The sequence below is a fragment of the Salmo trutta genome, chromosome 1 (genome assembly GCF_901001165.1).
Source record: "Salmo trutta chromosome 1, fSalTru1.1, whole genome shotgun sequence".
Classification (NCBI taxonomy): domain Eukaryota; kingdom Metazoa; phylum Chordata; class Actinopteri; order Salmoniformes; family Salmonidae; genus Salmo; species Salmo trutta.
In genome coordinates this window covers 77,027,719-77,034,928 of record NC_042957.1, presented here as the reverse complement: position 1 = coordinate 77,034,928, position 7,210 = coordinate 77,027,719, and positions in this window count along the sequence as shown.

The following is a 7,210-nucleotide window of genomic DNA, read 5'->3' as shown; positions in this document are numbered from 1 at the left end:
TTTAACCAGGTAGGCAAGTTGAGAACAAGTTCTCATTTACAATTGCGACCTGGCCAAGATAAAGCAAAGCAGTTCGACAACATACAAAAACACAGAGTTACACATGGAGTAAAACAACATACAATCAATGATGCAGTAGAAAAAAAATAAGACTATATACAATGTGAGCAAATGATGTGAGATAATGGAGGTAAAGGCAAAAAAATGCCATGGTGGCAAAGTAAATAAAGTATGGCAAGAAAAAAACACTGGAATGGTAGATTTGTAGTTTGAAGAAAGTTAAAAGTTAAAATATAAATAATATGGTGCAAAGGAGCAAAATAAATAAAATAAATAAATACAGTAGGGGAAAAGGTAGTAGTTTGGGCTCAATTAAAGATGGGCTATGTACAGGTGCAGAGATCTGTGAGCTGCTCTGACAGCAGGTGCTTAAAGCTAGTGAGGGAGATAAGTGTTTCCAGTTTTAGAGATTTTTGTAGTTCGTTCCAATCATTGGCAGCTGAGAACTGGAAGGAGAGACGACCAAAGGAGGAGTTGGCTTTAGGGGTGACCAGAGAGATATACCTGCTGGAGCGCGTGCTACAGGTGGGTGCTGCTATGGTGACCAGTGAGCGGAGATAAGGGGGGACTTTACCTAGCAGGGTCTTGTAGATGACCTGGAGCCAATGTGTTTGGCGACGATGATGAAGTGAAGGCCAGCCAACGAGAGCATACAGGTCGCAGTGGTGGGTTGTATATGGGGCTTTGGTGACAAAACGGATGGCACTGTGATAGACTGCATCCAGCTTGTTGAGTAGGGTATTGGAGGCTATTTTGTAAATGACATCGCCGAAGTCGAGGATTGGTAGGATGGTCAGTTTTACGAGGGTATGTTTGGCAGCATGAGTGAAGGATGCTTTGTTGCGAAATAGGAAGCCAATTCTAGATTTCACTTTGGATTGGAGATGATTGATGTGAGTCTGGAAGGAGAGTTTACAGTCTAACCAGACACCTAGGTATTTGTAGTTGTCCACAAATTCTAAGTTAGAACCGTCCAGAGAAGTGATGCTGGATGGGCGGGCAGGTGCAGGCAGCGATCGGTTGAAGAGCATACATTTAGTTTTACTTGTGTTTAGGAGCAGTTGGAGACCACGGAAGGAGAGTTGAATGGCATTGAAGCTCGTCTGGAGGGTTGTTAACACAGTGTCCAAAGAAGGGCCAGAAGTATACAGAATGGTGTCGTCTGCGTAGAGGTGGATCAGAGATTCACCAGCAGCAAGAGCGACATCATTTATGTATACAGAGAAAAGAGTTGGCCCAAGAATTGAACCCTGTGGTACCCCCATAGAGACTGCCAGAGGTCCAGACAGTAGGCCCTCCGATTTGACACACTGAACTCTGTCAGAGAAGTAGTTGGTGAACCAGGCGACGCAATCGTTTGAGAAACCAAGGCTACTAAGTCTGCCGATGAGGATGTGGTGATTAACAGAGTCAAAAGCTTTGGCCAGGTCAATGAATACGGCAGCACAGTAATGTTTCTTATCGATGGCGGTTACGATGTCGTTTAGGACCTTGAGCGTGGCTGAGGTGCACCCATGACCAGCTCTGAAACCAGATTGCATAGCGGAGAGGGTGCGGTGGGATTCAAAATAGTCGGTAATCTGTTTGTTGACTTGGCTTTCGAAGACCTTAGAAAGGCAGGGTAGGATGGATATAGGTCTGTAGCAACTTGGGTCAAGAGTGTCACCTCCTTTGAAGAGGGGGATGACAGCAGCTGCTTTCCAATCTATGGGAATCTCAGACGACACGAAAGAGAGGTTGAACAGGCTAGTAATAGGGGTTGCAATAATTTCGGCAGATAATTTTAGAAAGAAAGGGTCCAGATTGTCAAGCCCAGCTGATTTGTAGGGGTCCAGATTTTGCAGCTCTTTCAGAACATCAGCTGAATGGATTTGGGAGAAGGAGAAATGGGGGAGGCTTGGGCGAGTAGCTGTGGGGGGTGCAGTGCTGTTGAATGCAGTAGGGGTAGTTAGGTGGAAAGCATGGCCAGCCGTAGAAAAATGCTTATTGAAATTCTCAATTATAGTGGGCTTATCGGTGGTGACAGAGTTTCCTATCCTCAGTGCAGTGGGCAGTTGGGAGGAGGTGTTCTTATTCTCCATGGACTTTACAATGTCCCAGAACTTTTTAGAGTTGGAGTTGCACGAAGCAAATTTCTGTTTGAAAAAGCTAGCCTTGGCGTTTCTAACTGCCTGTGTGTATTGGTTTCTAACTTCCCTAAAAAGTTGCATATCGCGGGGGCAGTTCGATGCTAATGCAGAACGCCACAGGATATTTTTGTGTTGGTTAAGGGCAGTCAGGTCTGGGGAGAACCAAGGGCTATATCTGTTCCTGGTTCTAAATTTCTTGAAAGGGGCATGCTTATTTAAGATGGAGAGGAAGGCATTTTTAAAAAATAACCAGGCATCCTCTACTGACGGGATGAGGTCAATATCCTTCCAGGATACCAGGGCCAGGTCGATTAGAAAGGCTTGCTCGTTGAAATGTTTCAGGGAGCGTTTGACAGTGATGAGTGGAGGTCGTTTGACCGCTGACCCATTACGGGTGCAGGCAATGAGGCAGTGATCGCTGAGATCTTGGTTGAAAACAGCAGAGGTGTAATTAGAGGGCACATTGGTTAGGATGATATCTATGAGGGTGCCAGTGTTTGCGGATATGGGGTTGTACCTGGTGGGTTCATTAATAATTTGTGTGAGATTGAGGGAATGTTAGTGTACTTCCTGAATTGACTGGTATTCTAATGGAATTGACTCCAACCCTGGGGCACAATGCTGTGTTCTGCTGGTGGTGGTGGTGTGAGGTCTTCAGCCTCCCTCCCCTTCTCATTCCCTCTTCCTCAGTACGATGTAGATGAGACCACTGACCAGACACAGAGGGAAGGACACCCAGGCCAGGACGTAGGCAAAGCCGAACGCAGCATCCTCTTCCCCATCCGGACTCATTACAGTGTAGATTATAGCTCCACACATCACAAACAGACCTGGAGAGAGGGGGAGAGAGAGGAGGGGAGGTAAGGAGAGAGAGAGAGAAGAGAAAACAGCATAAGTAGTTTTAGACAGCTGTTGAGGATCATTCATTTTTTCCAAGTTGACACACCTAAACTTTTGTGACAGACTTGGTTATGTTCTGTATATTTGGGAGGGGCTGAATCTGCTAGTTTCCACAAGTTAACCCCCTTTATCCAGCCTCCTCCGCCCACGGGCTCAAATTGAGTTAGCTAGCTCAGACACGGTATCTAGCATGAAATTTGGTTGGGTTCCAACTCAGAGATTATGACACACCTAACATTAAGACATTAAACCAAGGCTTGTATTAAGGGAGCTAACATTGAGGCAGTAAACCAACTGTCGTAGTAAGTGACCCCGGGGCACGTGCCCTGATTGCCTGTTTGGTAAAATATACATAAACATTACTGGGCCTGTTGTGACCTTTCTGAGAAATCGTATGAAACTTCTCTGAATCATACTAGACACCTTAATAATGCAGAATATATTACTTACAGTTGAAGGCGGAAGTTTACATACACCTTAGCCAAATACATTTAAACTCAGTTTTCACAATTCCTGACATTTAATCCAAGAAAAAATTCCCTGTCTTAGGTCAGTAAGGATCACCACTTTATTTTAAGAATGTGAAATGTCAGAATAATAGTAGAGAGAATAATTTATTTCAGCTTTTATTTCTTTCATCACATTCCCAGTGGGTCAGAAGTTTACATACACTCAATTAGTATTTGGTAGCTTTGCCTTTAAATTGTTTAAGTTGGGTCAAACATTTCAGGTAGCCTTCCACAAGCTTCCCACAATAATTTGGGTGAATTTTGGCCCATTCCTCCTGACAGAGCAGGTGTAACTGAGTCAGGTTTGTAGGCCTCCTTGCTTGCACACTCCTTCTCAGTTCTGAGGCTTGTAAGCCTCCCCTTTTTCCTCCAAACATAACGATGGTCATTATGTCCAAACAGTTCAAGTTTTGTTTCATAAGACCGGAAGACATTTCTCCAAAAAGTACGATCTTTGTCCCCATGTGCAGTTGCAAACCATAGTCTGGCTTTTTTTATGGCGGTTTTGGAGCAGTGGCTTCTTCCTTGCTGAGCAGCCTTTCAGGTTATGTCAATGTAAGACTCGTTTTACTGTGGCTATAGATACCTTTGTACCCGTTTCCTCCAGCATCTTCACAAGGTCCTTTGCTGCTGTTCTGGGATTGATTCGCACTTTTCGCACCAAAGTACGTTAATCTCTAGGAGACAGAACACGTCTCTTAAATAATTATGAATAGATCCACCATTGAGCACAAAAACAACACTTGTTACAGAATATTTTACTTCCTGAGCGGTGTGACAGCTGCATAGTCCCATGGTGTTTATACTTGCGTACTGTTTGTACAGATGAACGGTGTACCTTCAGGCGTTTGGAAATTGCTCCCAAGGATGAACCAGACTTGTGGAGGTCTACAATTTATTTTCTGAAGTCTTGGCTGAGTTCTTTTGATTTTCCCATGATGTGAAGCAGAGGCACTGAGTTTGAAGGTAGGCCTTGAAATACATCCACAGGTACACCTCCAATTGACTCAAATTATGTCAATTAGCCTATCAGAAGCTTCTAATGCCATGACATCATTTTCTGGAATTTTCCAAGCTGTTTAAAGGCACAGTCAACTTAGTGTATGTAAACTTCTGACCCACTGGAATTGTGATACAGTGAATTATAAGTGAAATAATCTGTCTGTAAACAATTGTTGGAAAAATGACTTGTGTCATGCACAAAGTAGATGTCCTAACCGACTTGCCAAAACTATAGTTTGTTAACAAGAAATTTGTGGAGTGGTTGAAAAACGAGTTTTAATGACTCCAACCTAAGTGTATGTAATCTTCTGACTTCAACTATATGTGTACAACTTTAACTTCTCTAGAGCGTGTAAAGTATAAACTTTTTTCTCTCAATATTGTGACTGGTGGGATTAAATGTGTTAAGGCTTCTACAATATCATTGAGTTACACAGTTACTTTATCTGTACTTTAGCTAGAGCTTTTAAATGTTTGTTATAAAACAACATTCAACATGAGGCAGACAGCTCTTACTTTTCTCCAGTGGGTCAGTAAGCTCCTTCTGGTTCATTTTCCTCAGGACGTGCAGTGTGATCTTCAGAGCCCCCTCTCTGGCACTGCTCTCCTGCTTCTCATCTTCAGCATCCACCACTTCCTTATCCTGTTTCTGACTCTCAAAGCCTTGTGGAGATCTGAACTCAGAATCGTCTTCAACATCTTTAGCTCGTTATTCATGTCTTAATAATTCTCTACAAGCAACTGAAATAAAGTAAATAAGTGAATGAATGATTGACATATCAACTTTACTTGAGGTAAACAAGTGGCTAAACTCCCAGATACTAAAGGCCACTAAAGTAAACACCTAAATACAGGTATATATATATATATTTGTATTGTTTATATTTTTTATTTAACCATTATTTAACTAGGCAAGTCAGTTAAGAACTAATTCTTATTTAAAATGACAGCTTACCCCAGCCAAACCCGGACGACGCTGGGCCAATTGTGCACCGCCCTATGTGACTCCCAATCACGGTCGGATGTGAAATAGCCCGGATATGGTTCCTTACATGTTTCCATAGATGAAAGGAGAATTTCTGTCGCAGTTCAAATTTATTTATTACTCACAAGTTAATTGTCCATTGTTTGTCACACAGATTCCAGGTTGGTAAAAGAAAGCATTGTAATCCAGATGAGGTTAAACAGGTTCCAAGTAATATGAATGGCAAAAGGTCAAATCCCAAAGTACAAAATGATAGTAGCAATAGGATAATTAAATCCCAAAGAAATGGTAGCAACCTGTATCTCTACTAGGTGTCTTCCATCAGGTCAATCACCTGTCCTAATGAGTTACTGACGCCATCTTTCCCCATAACCCTCCATTCTCTAGACTTACAGATGAACCATAGGTGTCCACCAGGTGACAAAATAGCATCCCTAACAGTTTTTGAATTTACATATTTAACATATCTAACACTTTACATTAATTCCTGTAAAATATCAAGCATTTTCAGTTTATCACATTTACATAAGTGTTCAGACCCTTTACTCAGTACTTTGTTGAAGCATCTTTGGCAGCGATTACAGCCTCGAGTCTACTTGGGTATGACGCTACAAGCTTGGCACACCTGTATTTGAGGCGTTTCTTCCATTCCTCTCTGCAGATCCTCTCATGCTCTGTCAGGATGGATGGGGAACGTCGCTGTACAGCTATTTTCAGGTCAAGAGAAAAATATCCTATCAACTCTAAACTGGAGAGAGGACAGTACAGTATTGTATTTCAGAAGGACCAGACATACTGAATTACTGTGTTGTTGTGTCTCTACAGCTGAACAACATGATGGAGGACCAGACATACTGAATTACTGTGTTGTTGTGTCTCTACAGCTGAACAACATGATGGAGGACCAGACATACTGAATTACTGTGTTGTTGTGTCTCTACAGCTGAACAACATGATGGAGGACCAGACATACTGAATTACTGTGTTGTTGTGTCTCTACAGCTGAACAACATGATGGAGGACCAGACATACTGAATTACTGTGTTGTTGTGTCTCTACAGCTGAACAACATGATGGAGGACCAGACATACTGAATTACTGTGTTGTTGTGTCTCTACGGCTGAACAACATGATGGAGGACCAGACATACTGAATTACTGTGTTGTTGTGTCTCTACAGCTGAACATCTAGTTCCATGATGGAGGACCAGACATACTGAATTACTGTGTTGTTGTGTCTCTACAGCTGAACAACATGATGGAGGACCAGACATACTGAATTACTGTGTTGTTGTGTCTCTACAGCTGAACAACATGATGGAGGACCAGACATACTGAATTACTGTGTTGTTGTGTCTCTACAGCTGAGCAACATGATGGAGGACCAGACATACTGAATTACTGTGTTGTTGTGTCTCTACAGCTGAACAACATGATGGAGGACCAGACATACTGAATTACTGTGTTGTTGTGTCTCTACAGCTGAACAACATGATGGAGGACCAGACATACTGAATTACTGTGTTGTTGTGTCTCTACAGCTGAACATCTCGTTTCATGATGGAGGACCAGACATACTGAATTACTGTGTTGTGTCTCTACAGCTGAACAACATGATGGAGGACC